The sequence below is a fragment of the Xenopus laevis genome, chromosome 4S (genome assembly GCF_017654675.1).
Source record: "Xenopus laevis strain J_2021 chromosome 4S, Xenopus_laevis_v10.1, whole genome shotgun sequence".
Taxonomy (NCBI): domain Eukaryota; kingdom Metazoa; phylum Chordata; class Amphibia; order Anura; family Pipidae; genus Xenopus; species Xenopus laevis.
In genome coordinates this window covers 67,721,385-67,738,009 of record NC_054378.1, presented here as the reverse complement: position 1 = coordinate 67,738,009, position 16,625 = coordinate 67,721,385, and the positions used below count along the sequence as shown (strand labels likewise).

Sequence of the window (16,625 nt, the reverse complement as noted above, 5' to 3'; positions counted from 1 at the left end):
TCCTTATATTCTATCTCCCTCCAGCCATATTATTCTTTCTTCCTTTCCTCATTTTCACTATTTTAACCTTATTCCTTTTTTTGTCTTCCTCAGCTTTGACTCCAATTTATTCTTTGCTTTTTATTCTATTCTATTACTTAACCATTCTACTAATTCTTGTGTCCCCATATATTTCTTTTTTTTTTTTTTTAAATTCTTGTGTCCCCATATATTTTTTTTTTTCCAATCTCTCTCCCTAATCCTCTTATATGAGCATCAGAAACGTGATTGTGTTTTAACTTGGATCCCTTCATTATAACATGGCTCCCAAGCAGTTCCCCTGTAGCATTTTTTCCTTGGAAACACTGAGAAGGACACATGATCTGTACTAAGGTTCCCTTACTCATTACTTTCATGGGAAACAAACCCAGAACAAAACCATGTAGTAGTGGAGATTTTGCTTTGAAAGAGGAGAAAAGTATAAGGAGACCAAAAAACAAGTTGATATTTGGGGGAAGACTAGTCTGTTGAGCTACACTTTAAGACAATCCTTTCTTAAAATTTATCTCAGGGGATTCTGGAGGTCAGTGAAACAGAGTGTGTGTTTGTGTGGCGGGATCTATACCATCTCCATATGCTTGTTATTGAAGAGAAAATGGATTTATAGCTATAACTTCAATAGTATTGCAGAATTAAACAAACCTCCAAGTGATAACATATTTGCTTTTTTTTTATAACACACACTTTCATATAAGAGCAAGATAACTATTAATAATTCAAATCAGCAATTCGTTTTCCAAACATCTATTAATAAAGAAACCTAGTGTTAAAATAGTAAAATATATAACGTTAATATACAGTAAAATATAAACGAGTACTCATTTCTCAACATTTTCTATATTTTTAAGTAAACAAGTAAAGTGTTCCTCCTATTGCCTTGTGCATAGTCACACTATGTCTTATTTGTGTATAAATAATGAGAGGAAAACATTTCCTCTGGAAAGCAGCAGTAGAAGCTAGGGCTCTGTGTATTTACACCAATGGCCTTCTTTGTCACTACATAAGCTGCTTGAGAGGAAATTAATTTACTTGCTTTTACTGGCATAACAAAGATTAGAAAATTTTCCAGTTGGGCTCAGCTGATAAGAAAGGAGATGGTCACATGCCCAAAGCATTGATTTAAAAAACATTTCCCAAGTACTTGTTTGAGCAAATGCTTGTATTAGTAGTGAAATAACTTATAGATTATTGCTGTTAGGGGTAAAAAATAGCAATTTCTTTGTCTTGACTGGACTATTATTCGACAGAATGATGGATATTTATTATATATAACTGAGGGAAAAACTGTCAAATGCTGGCTGTTATCCTTAACAATGTTAAGCAGTTCACTATTCATTATTAAGATGTTGCCATTGACATCAATCCCCCAAAGTCCTGCTGTTACAGACACTTCATTCCATATTTTGATTCTCTTTATCAGCTTACTTCATGGAAATCTGCAGAAAATAGCAGCCTTTACGTGCAAAAGGACAGAAAAATGAGTGTCGGTGACATTATTACTAGTAAATGTTATTACGATTCTTATGGTGGAATTAGATCAACTGATCTGCTTATTGGATTTTAGATTTTAATCATTCACAGAAGCCCTGTTCCAACCATATGCAAGACTATTAACAAAGAGCCATGGTTATTAAAGAGAAAGAGTGACAAAACGTGGCTCTCTTTTGCATTGCTAGCATACCAATTGATAGGGAAAGTGAGTTTATTTTATTATTACTGTTACAGGACACACACAACAAAGATATCAATACACAAGTATGGAGCCTATTAAAGCAAACCTCACATCACGATGTACGAAATTTTCAATAATGCCCTATTTGAATGAAAATTAGTTTTTTTGGATGATTTGCTTTTTCTCAGTAATAATACAACATTACCAAGTATTTGATATCAACTAAGCTAACATAAATCAAGGCTAATAGCCAACACTCTTATTTTTAACATTTAACAGTTTTAGTTTTGTAGATTTAAGGCAGGGTGATCAATTACCACCTTATCTTAGTAAACCCAAGCCTTCTGGATAATGATCCCATACTTTTATCTATCACTTCCATTTATTTCAAAATATTTCACAATTGATTCTCCTCACTACTGTCTGCTTTATTATTCATTACATTACTTTCCATTCTATGCTTATTTTATATGTATGGCTTTTAACCAACATGTATGCTGGTTTGCGGACAACTGTATCTCCATGGTAACTAGCTTTCTTCTGCAGTGTATTATTTACAGGGACACCTGTAGTAACTCCTAGAGGTGAAATCATAAATATATATATATATATATATCTCTTGCAAGAAGATCCGCACTCACAGGAACAAGAAAACGCCTTAAGTATACATACGGGCGGGGAAAGACAGCTGGTACATGTCACATGATCAGTATTGCAATCATTGATAATACATATCACTTTAAGTACTTTCTTTATCGTATCGCTTTAAGTATAACATTTAAACATGTAGAAAACTAGACACAATATGCAACAGTTATTCATAATTTATTGACTCTGCACCCAGGCATACCAAACTTCTTAATCGTGAGTGCTGGCAACTTTGGGATATATATATATATATATATATATATATATATATATGTACATAACTACCCCCCACAGGGCCCGAATACAGGCCGTGCAGCCGCCCCCCTCCAAAATCAGTTTTCGCAACAGATTAGCTTATGTGCGAACTGTCAGGCGCCCCGAGGGAGTGTGTGCCCTGCACCCCCGGTAGTTCCGATACTATATATATGGGTGTGTATGTGTTTATATGTATATAATATCAATGTTAAATGAATTACAAAGTTTTATTTAGTCAATATGTCATTGAGCAAATGTAAAAAAAATCTTAACTCACTCCCAATGACTTCCAGTAGTGTATACTTTCAATTTAGCCTTTTTTCTGGTCAAATGTAATGAGTTCAATAATTCTCCCATGTAACAATATCTACACAACTATGCTAATAATGCTATGTTAATTAACAAGACAAAACGAGGAAAATCAATACGTTTGTGGTTACATAAGATTTTAGCTCAGGAAAAAAGAAATTAGCTCAGGATATTTTGAGATAACCTTCTCTAGGGCTGCCTCCGAGGAACAATAGCATTTAATTGCAGATTTACTGCTTACTTATGGCATAATGATAGGCTGAGATAAGAGCCTCTGGAGATCATTTCACAGTATGTAAACACTATCTAAATCTTCAGCCCTAGTTGAAAGAAAAAGTTTATTTTGCAAACGTGAAGTTTCCTTTATTTGCCAGTCACAAGCAGTTAGTAGCGAAAAAAAATTCTAGTCCGTTGCTGTAATCAAACCAATAAGTACAGCAATATTAACTGGATTTCTTGGCTCCCTGTTATATTATACAACAGCAGACAGGTGGCAGTTTTAGCACATTTACAAATGGCATTGTCTCTGAAAGAGAACCCTAATAAGGGAATCAGGCATACTTAACAGGGCACTTGAGTACTCAAATGTTTTCTTGGTCTTTAAACTTCACTTGTAATGTTATATTGTGTGGATAATGGAGCCTTAATTTTGCTTGCAGCACCCGTTTACTTACCTTTATACAATGCCACATGGGACATTTTGGTGTCATCTGGCAAAAATGTCCCTGTCTGCCCCATATCTAATACCATCAAATGTAAATTGCCCAATCAGCACACAAGGAGCAGTGGCAGTCAGACCTCAGCAACAAAATGTCACTTGACTTGCTGCTACAATACATAAACAATATTTATACTGCCCCTGTAAGGATAAGTCAGAAAAGCATCTGCATTCTCCAGTCTTCATGGTTGTCAGCTGTGATATAAACCTAAATATGTTTTCTAGATTTTCTAACTTCCCAGTAAAAATATCCTCCCAGTACTTTTATATAGCGGCACAGGCCAATAATTACAACTGGGACATTTGAGTACTCTAAAAATTACTTTTACAGGCATAGGGTCTAATGCTGTGTTTGGGTCCTGGAGTTTTCTAGATAAGGGATATTTCTGTAATTTGGATCACCAAACCTTCAGTCTGCTAAAAAAAACATTTCAACATTAAATAAATACAATAGGATTGTTTTGCCTGTAATGTGGAATTATGCAGCTAAGTTATTATCAAGTACACAATTCTGTTTTACCAATAGAGAGAAAAAGGCAATTGTTTTTTTAAAAATTACAATTATCTGCTTAAAATAGAGTATATGGGAGATGGCCTTCCTAGAATAACAGGTTTCCAGTTAAGGATACCTTACTCAAGCTTGTTGAGCAAATCTGAAAATATGTTGAAAAGATGGGCATTTTACCTAAGCCCATGTCTAGAGACTGGTTCAAATTACCATTTTGTTTCATCTTTTTTACATGAAGGTTATATTCAGATACTATATTTGAAAGTTTCTTTTTAATACAGGTATGGGATCCATTATCCAGAAACTCGTTATCCAAAAAGCTCTAAATTACAGAAAGGCCATCTCCCATAGGGGTAAACTTACTTACCTTTGAAATTGCGCCAGCGTTGGCTTTGCCGCACTTCGCCAGGCGAAGTTTTGCCAGGGCGCCGCTAATTTACTAAAATCCGAAGTTTCGCTCAGGGAGGCGAAAGGTAGCGAAGTTGCGCTAGCATTAATTCATCAAGCAAAGTGAAGTTACACTAGCGATGCCTAATTTGCATACGGCGCCAAGTTAAAGTAAAATGGACGGATATGTAGCAGCAAATACATTACACTACACAAGTTGGGAAAGATTCATAAAATAAAATAGAGTGGTTATATTGCCCTATATATGTGCCCACTGTATAGTTTATGTGCCATATGTTAGGAAATGTAGGGGGGAAGGAGGGTACCCCCAAAAAAATGTACGACCTTTTTCAGCCCATCCCCCTTAAAAAAGTAAAAGATGCCAGCGTTTTTTGGGTCTTAGAAAAAATTTAAACTTTTTTTGAAGCAAGCCCTAACTACTCTACTGCACTTCGCCTGGTCTGAGGTGGTGAAGGCAAGTCTGACGCAAGAGGTAACGTTCAGTAAAATGGGCAAGTTAGTGAATTAGCGTAGTTACGTCCCTTCGCCATAGCACAACTTCGTCTGGTGTAAGGGTGCGAAGTTGCGCTAGAGTAGGTCCACTTCGCTAGCGAATTTACCAGCACCCATTAGTAAATCGGCGAAGTAACGAAATGACATCACGCTGGTGAATTTTCGCTAGCGTTAGCCACTTTGTCCTTTAGTAAATTTGCCCCATGGACTCTCTTTTATCCAAATAATCCATATTTGATCCAAACTTTGGTTTATTTAATGTTTACATGATTTTCTAGTAGACATAAGGTATGAAGATCCAAATTACGGAATGATCCATTATCCGGGCATTCTGGATAACTCATACCATACTTGTAATAAGTATGCAGCCATATCAGAATTTGTTTTTCTCATAGATAGTAATGAAAACACAGATTTGTATCGCTTCAGTGCTTACTATTACACTCTGCTAATGATGTGCTTAACACGATATCCAAGATAAGCCACTTAGCATTAACTAATTTTTCATCTCCTCAAACACCTAAAGGCAGTCGCAGGAAGTGCTAAATGTTAATTGCATTTATTGTATGTTTTTCTTGATAAAGGATAGAAATTCTGGAGGTTACGACATACTTACACAACAAAAGAATAAACACATATATTTTCAAGGTATTTACATTTTTGGAAAAGAATCTTATACATTCAGAAAGCATCAGTTATTTTTTCATCTTCTGAGTATTGAATATAGAATGTAAGTCAATGAATGAATTATGTTCAGCACACAAAATAAACATTCCTTCTACATCCAGTATTATGCCGACAAGCACAATAATTTCAAACATAACATATTAGCAAGCATTTGTTATTCTAGTTGTAACCAGGCTGATTGACAGATAACTAATCAGATATTTCATGTTTAATCTTTGGCATCAAAACTTACAACCTTATCTGCTTACTGCTTTGATCAAAATTCTGAATAACCACAAACCTATTTGCAGATTCTCTGGTTTTGATCTTACTTACTTTCCTAACTGCACTCTACTCTTTGGAAGTCTGCCTTATAAACTTTCCTTTAATCCGACTGTCTTCCCCCATCTTAAACCCTTTTTTCTTATTTCCATTTGATTTGATGAATTAATTTGATGTTTAGAACACCTACAACAGAGATGCCCTCACAGGATCTAACTTTAGCTTTAAATTTAATTCAACCATTACACCCTCAAAATCATTGTACCAGAATCTCATATGTGAAAGGGTATAATGCATTAATAATATTCAGACTGTCAACAAAGGGGTGTACTCCAATATAAAGTATGAAATCCACCATGACGCTAGCCATTTTTGTCATATACAGAGATATCTTAAACTATATAGACTAAACCTAGACTGACCGTACTTGCATTCTACAAAGCACCATGTAATCACATGCTGTTCATAAAGGGATTTAAACACTAATGATGTGCAGGGATAAAAAAAAATATATATCCATGCTTGGTCCTTAGCTTCTGTAAGGGCGGGCATTGGACTCTAAATACCTACTCAGGGCATTGGCCAAGGGGCAGGCAGATAGGAGATATATGGCTGGTGTCCAATATGCTTCTGCGGTGGACACGCAGATTGCTAATTAAGACAGAGTATACTGCCCATAACCGGGGTTAACTCCTATGTTTGGCCCACCCACCACTACAGTATCAGGGCTTGGCACATTGTTGCAGCCTATGCACTACTTCGGTTCAGATAAAACGTTTCCAAAAACCCACCAGATGGTCTGCTTTTGGCCCTTGAATTTTATGCTTGAGTGGGCCTACAATCAAGGTTGCATACCATAAGGCCCGTTGTTACGACCAGTGTGCATGTTTCCTCTCTTACTATCTATTTTCTTACTACTTTCAATTTTTCTTTTCTTTTATATATATCTACACACTGTTTTCCATGCACAATGAATTGTCACACCTGTATTCTATTCCTTTTGGGGGTGAGGGTGGAGTTGTGGGTTGCCTAGCAACTTGTTTGGAGCCCTTTTGTGTATTTAAACTGTCATATCCTGTGTAGCACTGTTTGCCCTTGAGAAAGGTTCCTGTGGGGAACCGAAACGTCGGATTCAATAAACCTTATTTTCTGATGAAACCATATTGAACGTTTGATGTTTCATGCATGTGAGTGCTGGTACCACATGCAATTTCTATCTATTATTTAACCAGCGCACCCAGGTCTTTTGATGTATTTGAAGGTGTGCAGCTTGTACCCACCTTTCTATATATATATATATATATATATATATATATATATATATATATATATATATATATATATATATATATATATATATATAAATATATATATAAATATATAATTTGATTTTTCATCCATGATTACTTTTATGTCACTGCTTTTGTTGAAGCATGCAGCCTAAATTGATCCATTTTCATTGACTTGCAATTCAATACACTGTGGGGCACATTTTCCTAGGGTCGAAGTAAAATCCTTCGACTTCGAATATCGAAGTCTATGGATTTACCTCTATTCCTACGATCGAACGATTCGAAGGATATTTCTTTGATCAGTTAATTGTTAGGAAGCCTATGGGGACCTTCCCCATAGGCTAACATTGGCCTCGGTAGGTTTTAGGTGGCGAACTAGGGGGTTGAAGAATTTTTTAAAGAGAGAGTACTTCGACTATCGAATGGTCGAATAGTCGAACGATTTTTAGTTTGAATCAAAATCATTCGATTCGAAGGTCGAAGTAGCCCATTCGATGGTCGAAGTAGCCATATTAGACCATTCGAAATTCAAACTTTTTTTCCTCTATTCCTTCACTCGAACTAAGTAAATGGGCCGCTGTGAGTCATTTTCAAAACTATGATTTTTCTTTACACATATCAAACCATATAAAACATAGAATGGTGAAATGATTACCTGGGGCGATGCATGCACATCTTCTCAGCAAAACTACTAGATCCAAATCGTCAATACCATATGATTAACACTAGATAAAAGAAATAAACAGCAATTATTAGAAGTTCCAGAAATATGAAAACAAACAGTATATTGCTAAAACACATATTATACAGTAACAAAAATGTGTTTAGGATTTATATGAATAAACCATTATCCAAAAGGCTAATAAAAAAAATCTAGCTTTCATAAAGCAATGAATCAATGTGACACCAAGGGCCTGTTAAATTGTTAATGGGAAGTCAGACATTTATAAAAATGATTAAATGAGATTCCAGAAAATATTTTTTTCAAGAAAAGCAAAAGACAACTCAGAGACAGCTTTCCAGGGAAAGATATCAGTGGAAGTTCTATAAGGAGCTTTAAATCAATTCTACCTAGAACCGTCACAGCATAAAACACATTCATAAAATGAAAAATGATGTCCTTCCAGTTTCTTAATCTCGTAAAAGGAGGCATTGGTAGTAAGAGTAGTAAAAGATGAGTTGTACATTTTAAATAAAGGATAATTGAGTAAACTGTATTACTATAATTCATCCCCTTGTACTATATCTTTGAAAGGCCTCAAATTCAAAGTCATATTTCTTCCTAGGCAGCAGAAAATGAGAGACTCAGAAGGACAGATAGTTGGAGACGGACAGGAACATGATTGTACAACACAGACAACCTTGATTTCATATGTCTAGGTTTTCATTGATGATATACTGTGGGATGCCTTTAACTGGAAGGACATCGTTAGCTTTCCTGATTGCAGACAAAAATGTGAGCCAGAAAACCTTTGTAATAATGAAACACAAAAGGCAACACAGTATGTACTTTAAGCTTCTCAGTTACAACTGAGGTTTGAAATTTTACTGAAATTACTGGAGAGATAGCCTTACAGTAACATATTTAAAGGAGAACTAAACCCTACAAATTAATATGGCTACAAATGTCATATTTTATTTGCCAAGCTTAATGCACCAGTCTAAAGATTTAGCATGTGTATAACAGTAATGATCCCATCCTTCAAAGTGGTCACAGGAGTTCACCATCTTGGATTTTATTTTTTTTGGTTGGTCCCTAAGCTCAGTAAGTGACTGCAGCACAGAACATGTGCAGTGAATCAGCAGAAAAGAAGATGGGGAGCTACTGGGGCATGTTATTTATTGGAGGTTGAATTTTAGTGATTTTTCAGCTTTTTGAAACCACGACTAAACTCACATACTCTTAAACCATGAATGTCATTGAATTGGTGCTTGGTGTGATGCAATACAACAAATAAGGGAGATGGCCATCTATAGACATTAACACTAAAAAAATTAAGCCTTCTGGCATTCAAGCCGTACATAAGAGAGAAGGGGCACTAACTGCAGTTGTGTATCGAAACTAATAATTCAAGTCACCCTATGTTTCTGATTTCATGATATCAGTATTCATGTTAGAATGGAAATAAACAGAATGGAAAGGTAAGCAATTTCAAAACAGATTAAATAGACCAACTGCACATTTTTTGTAAACATTTATATATTTAGTTGAATATCATATAAACCATATTATAGCTCATTTACAATGTACTACTGATTGTGCAAAGTGCAAAAAAGAAAGCACTCTGACATTTCTTTGCACACTGCACTCTTGGGAAACTGGCACAGGTCTCTGCACTGAGGAGAGCTGCCCACATAAGTACAGCACTGACTGTGTTATAATAGTGAGCGGAAGGCATGGGATGCAAAAGTATGGATATATTAAAAACACACACACTAGCTAAAGCAGGTCTTTATAAAAGCTGCAGTTAAAAAAGTCATAATTGTCTAACCATCCCTGCATTGCAGAATGTAAATTTGTTTCCCATGTTTGTATTTTCTTCCTTCCTATGCTTATTAATTTCCAATTAAAAAGGCGCCAAAAACCAGAACACAGAGCAAATGATTAAAGCAGGCCCTTTGAAGCCTTGGAAAGGCAGCTGCTGTCACAATGTGGTTCCAGAAACTATACTTCCTAGCTTTAAGTATAAATAGAACTTAATGAGACAGACTTGCAAATAAAGATGGCTAATATAAATTACAGACTACCAAATTCAGTGTTTTTAAAGCAGCTTGCTCTGAAATATTGCACATTTTGACTTTTGGTTTTGGCTTATGCAAGTTAGGGTCATTTACTTAAGCAAGGATAGTAGGCAAGGGGCAATTTTGGATGCAATGCTCCATGGGGCTCATTTATCAACAGTGGCCAAATTTGCCCATGGGCAGTTACCTATAGCAACCAATCAGTGATAAGCTTTTTAAATCCAGCTGCAAGTAGAACAATGAAAGCAGCAATTTGATAGGTTGCCATTGGTTACTGCCCATGGGCAAATTTGCCCAGTGATGATAAATGACCCCCCATGTTTTTTTTTTACCCATAATGCAATCATTTCTCCCACACTTCAAATGTAATTGGGGCTCCAAAAGGGAGTAGTGCTTAACAAATGCAGTCAATGGGGCATATTTATGAAAAAATAAAGTGACAGACCACCACAGTCCACTAGAGTTAAATTCTGCCACTCTTCATTCATTTCTATGGGATTTTTAAAAAATGTATCAATGGGTGAAAGTGAAAGTTTACTCTTTGATAAATAATGCCTTTAAAATACTATAGAAAAGAATGGAGAGTGGCAGAATTTCACACTAATGGACTGTGATAAATATGCTCCAATGTGTCAAAACGCATTTGAACTGTACGGTAATTTTTACTGTATGCCATCATTTGCAGTGCTAAGTGTCAAAATGACACTGGAATGGAAAATGGAATAGATACATGCATAGAGCATTTTCTATGCAAGTACCTTAAATGAATGATGCAAATTTTCACAACGACTGTGTCAGTTTTGTACAACTAGGGGCAGATTTATCAACAGTCGAAGTGAATTAGAGGTAATTTTCAAAGTAAAAAAATTCGAAATTCAAAGTAATTTTTTTGGATACTTCGACCATCGAATAGGATACTACGACTTCGACTTCAATTCTAAGTAAAATACTTACAACCATTCGATAATCGAAGTACTGTCTCTTTAAAAAAACTTTGACTTCATTACTTCGCCAAATTAAACCTGCCGAAGTGCTATGTTAGCCTATGGGGACCTTCTAGAGCATTTTTCTAAGTTTTTTGTAGTCGAAGAAAAATCGTTCGATAAGTGGATGAAATACTTTGAATCTTTAGATTCTAACAATTTAATCGTTCGATCAAACTATTTTACTTCGACCGCAAATGGCCAAATTCGATGTAAAAAAACTTCAACTTCTATATTCGAAGTCGAAGTATTCCAATTCGATGGTCGAATTTCGAAGCTTTTTCTATTTCAAAATTCGACCCTTGATTAATCTGCCCCCTACAGTCCAGTCATAAGTTATATATTAAATAAACTTGTTAAAGGATCATATGCTGAACTAACAAGGGAATATTTTAGCATAGTCATTTAGAAAACCCAATTTTGAATTCTATCAGAGGGCCTGGCAATATATAGTTAGAAAAAATTCTAATTGCATTGGAAAAAGAAAAGCTATAGCATTTGTTTCAGTTGCAGCTCAATATGTTGATTACAGTTAGTGATGGGCGAATTTATTCGCCAGGCGCGAATTCGCGGCGAATTTGCGCGATTCGCGTCAGGCGAATAAATTCGCGAAACGCCCGCGAAAATTCGCCGAAAAAATTCGCCCGCGTCAAAAAAATTTTTTTCGTAAAACGGGCGCCGGCGTCAAAAACGGGCGCCGGCGTCAAAAACGGGCGCCGGCGTCGGAAAAACGGGCGCCGGCGTCAAAAACGAGACGCCGGCGCCGTTTCGCGAATTTTTCGCCGTTTCGCGAATTTAGCGCGAAATTCGCGAATTTTTCGGCGAAGCGAAACGGCGCAGATTCGCCCATCACTAATTACAGTGATCCGACACAAGAAATGGCAATAAAATGAAAAAAAGGTAAATCTTCGTATCATTAGCAAAACTCAATATTAAGTTATTAGCATTGTAGGGCTGCACTGCTGGTAATAAGGAAGCAGAACATCTATTTGATCTAGAAATGAAACAGAATGTATTAATGAAATGTGTTCTACAGCAAAATCAATAGCATTGGCCCGTATCACTGAGAATTTAGCATTATCTGTTTTCCAGCATTGTTAATGACATCGTTTTGCAAAGTGGTAGCATGGTTGCAAAATTAAGCACAATGGTGCAATATATTACAACAACCATTTATTCTAGATTTCCCTTGCACACATGACTTCCATCCAGTAAACTGGACACAAATTCGTCATGCCTTTCATACAAAAATGCAGTAAAAAAAGGGAAAAAAAAATAACCTGACTTGAGTAGATCATTTAAGATACTGGCTGTGCACTCCTCCATTAAAACCAGCATGGCATGAATCTAAGATGGCATCTGGCTTATTGATTTTAGTATTATTTTGCCTGGCTATTTGTAGAACAATGTAAGCCAGGCACCATCATAGATTTAGGACATTCTGGTATGAATGAAGGAGGACGGAGGCTGTGTGGGAACAGAATATCCGTAATCTAAGACAGGAAATGACGAAATCGTTCGACTATTCGACCATTCAATAATCGAAGTACTGTCTCTTTAAAAAAAAAAAACAACTTTGACCCCCTAGTTCGCCACCTAAAACCTACCAAGGCCAATGTTAGCCTATGGGGAAGGTCCCCATAGGCTTTCCAAGGTTTTTCTGATCGAAGGATACTCCTTCGATCGATGGATTAAAATCCTTTGAATCGTTCCTTCGATCAAAGGAATTGCGCAAAATCCTTCGACTTCGATATTCAAAGTCGAAGGATTTTAATTCCACAGTTGAATATCGAGGGTTAAATTAACCCTCGATATTCGATCCTAGGTAAATGTGCCCCGTTACATTATATGAATATACAAAATATTTCTAGGGTTTTAACAACAAGAAACTGTGTACTTTGTTATAGTCTAATAGAATTGACATTATTAGATTAATAGTATTAATATTATTAATTGGCATTATAGAAAAACTTGACATGAACCAGACTCGGACATATGACCTACACTGATGTCCCCACTGGGTGGTCAATTCAGGTAAAGACCAAGGATTTATGTTCTGTTCACCCAATATAAAAACATTTTTGCCTGTACTCGAAAACTTTGGAGTTAATCTTTATTGTGTTCTTATTTATCTAGTACCACTAGTCTAATACATATAAAGCCAATGAAATTAATGGTTTGCCATATCAGCTATATGAACAAACTAGAAATTTATCTATTGTGGGTTACAAGGAGGAACCTGCTTTTCATTGAACAAAAATAACTGCTCCTTCAACTGAAAATAGGACAATTTTCTTCCAAATGAAACTTTTCCTTTTAGTAATGTACTGTAAATAATAGTGCTGCAAACTGCACTGTAAGTATTTTATGGTTTGGCATTGATTTTCTTCCTTTTATTCGATATTGCCCTATTGATACATCACAGTACAAGGTATTAAACCTCTGATGAGCTTTTTAAAGAAAGCTGTACCATATTAAAAATTTATTTTTTTCCCAGTAAAGATAGAAAAGCACTGGCTAATTTTCTTTCTTGTATACATGCATACAAGCATAACAATAAACACATAAACTCATGAATCATTTTATGTCAGCAGCTAAGTAATCTTACCACCCATGAGAGTTTAGCTCTTGGGTAGATAACTTCAATGAGCGATAGTATTTAAAAACTCTTCCGTAGTCATCTTGGATGTTGAGGAATACTGTATATTAACAAATCCCTTCTGCAACTAGTGGATGTGGATACATGCATGAGACTAAATTCAAATCCCGCTGCAATGGATTGCTATCCATTAATTTGTTGAATCAGAGTATGGAGAATAGAGTCATCCTGATGAAGGGTGGGTGAAAACCCCCCCGAAACGTTTATTTACTAGTAGTGAAAAATAAAAGGGGAAGCTCCCCACCTTTAACAATAATGGTGTTGTGCGACTCTCTTCCATTTTGCTGATACTTCAATGACTGACGTGTGCTGACCGTCTAGAGAGTTTTGCACCATCAAGCAGGAATTAGCATAGGAAAGGCGAGAGAGGTGCGGAAATTTTTATGTTTGAATAGAGTGATCCCCATCTTCCACCTGCCCAAATGTTTCAAATCGTTGGTGAATGTGTCAGACAGGCTTACTGTTACAGGGATAGGGTTCTTGAATGGAAGTATGTGGACATTTGCTTCTGCAAATTATACTGTTAAATTGCTCAGTTTTGGTTACAACATCTTTATAGGTATTTGATAGTGATGGGAAAATGTTTTCATGAAACTGCGATGAAAATTCGCAGTGAACATTTTGCTTCAACGGAAAAAAATTTAGTGCTAAAATTGTCGCGCGCATAAAAGTTGTCGCATGTCAAAATTATTCGCCCATTGACTTTATTGCATGTATAAAAACTGTTGCTCCCGTCAAGATAATTTTGATGCCCATTGATTGCATTGCATTTAGCAAATTTTTCGCCATTTTACAATTTTTTTTTTTGCCATTTTGCCCATCACTAGTATTTGAGCATTCAAGAATGCCTTTGATCATAATTTTGTTTGATGGGGAATTCTAAAAAAAATAATTCTTTTTTTTTTTGTGTGGTTGAATGGCTCAGAGTTACAGTAGAAGCCCCTTTCAAGCTATTATATTTTCTTCCCTACCTAAAAGATTGTGTAACATTATAGGATCACCATCTATGTAGATTTACTAGAATTTTGTTATCTTTTTGTAATGCTAAAATGTACATTTCACTATGAAGTGGGATAAGTATGTTAACATTTTGAATGTAGTATTAATGTTAGGGGTTAACAGATTATGACTTCCCTCTATGGCAAATTACACATAACTCTCTCCTTCATGCCAGAAGTAACTATGAACCCAATATGTATTCACATCAAACAGCTTGAACATTTTTGGCATATCTGTTCTATTTGGGATACATTCCAAAGGCATGCTAAGCTCCTTGGACATTGTCTAGTTTTTGAATCGTTATAAAACCTAGGAAATTGGATGGGGTCTCATTAAGGAGTATGAATTTTCTATGTCCTATAATTTATATTCTTTATTTACATGAACATATACTGTACTGTTTGTTACATGTACAATAGACATTGCTTGAATATTTCATTGGTGCAGATCCTCCCTTTCTTTTGTTGGTATATTCTAAGTAATCGCCTGATATATTTTCCAGTGAATAATCTGGGTTTACTGTAGCCTGCAAATTAATATCTCCCACACTCAATGTTTCCGCAATGCAATGTCAAGTATTGAAACTAGGATCCAATACTTCCACTTCTGGAATCAACATCATCATTCATCTTAAAATAGAATCATCTATTTAGTAAGCTTTATACAGGTATGGGACCTGTTATCCAGAATGCTCGGGAACTGGGGTTTTCCGGATAACGTATCTTTCTGTAATTTGGGTCTTCATGCCTTAAATCTACTAGAAATTCATTTAAACATTAAATAAACCCGATAGGCTGGTTTTGCTTCCAATAAGGATTAATTATATCTTAGTTGGGATCAAGTACAAGCTACTGTTTTATTATTACAGAGAAAAAGGAAATCATTTTTAAAAAATTGGATTATTTGGATAAAATGGAGTCTATGGGAGACAGCCATTCCTTAATTCGGAGCTTTCTGGATATCGGGTTTCCAGATAAGGGATCCTATACCTGTAGTATATTTTTTTATTTTATTTTTTAGAGTAGTATAGTTAAGTTTCAAGATGTCTCTGTGTTTTAATTGCCTCTTTCCATTATATAGTACTGTTCTTTTAAACATAGTTTTAAGCAGTATAATTCATTCCACTGCATACTTGTAATCGTTATTGCTTTTCATCTGTGGAGTTTATTGCTATTTGAATAATGCTCAGAAATAGGCAATGACTTAGGGCAGATTTATCAAGGGCTGAATTGAATTCTAGGGAATTTTCGAAGTGAAAAAAATTAGAAACTTAGTAATTTTTTGGATACTTCGACCATCGAATAGCATACTACGACTTCGATTTGAAGTAAAATCATTTGAATATTCGACCATTCGATAATCTAAGTACTGTCTCTTTAAAAAAAAAACTTTGACTTCAATAGTTTGCCAAATTAAACCTGCCGAAGTGCTATGTTAGCCTATGGGGACCTTCTAATGCATTTTTCTACGGTTTTTGTAGTCGAAGAAAAATTGTTCGATCGATCGATGAAATCGTTCGATTCGAACGTTTCAATATTTCAATTGAACGATTTTACTTAGACCACAAAACGGTCAAATTCGGTAAAAAAAACTTTGACTTCGATATTCAAAGTCGAAGTATAGCCATTCGATGGTAGAAATTCGAAGTATATTTCACTTCGGAATTCAACATTTGATAAATCTGCCCCTATATGTAGTAATATCATTTAGAAATTCACAGGGCTGCAAGGTAGATTGCTTTGATATCTTTAGGGATGGATTGCTCAGTTATTTAAATATATATATATATATATATATTATATAGTATGTTTGTATGTATAAAACATGTGGTCTTCTGGGGAAATTGTCTTATTTAAAGAGATTTTTTAAGAGTACACATTACACAAAGTTGTTCAAATGCAGCCCTTGAGTGATAGCATCTAAAATTATTTTTTCATTGTAAAGGGATAAAAC

At 35.5% G+C, this 16,625-nt stretch overlaps 1 protein-coding gene across 13 annotated transcripts in view; it reads right to left on the bottom strand.

Moving 5' to 3' along the window:
* Positions 1 to 16,625, bottom strand: part of dab1.S (Dab, reelin signal transducer, homolog 1 S homeolog) — a 433,928-nt gene that overhangs the window by 225,670 nt on the left and 191,633 nt on the right. For all 13 annotated transcript variants that reach the window (XM_041561400.1, XM_041561404.1, XM_041561396.1 and 10 more), the window contains one exon: positions 7,945 to 8,014. The gene's annotated coding sequence lies outside the window, so the exon portion shown is untranslated. The remainder of the gene's footprint in view (positions 1 to 7,944; positions 8,015 to 16,625) is intronic.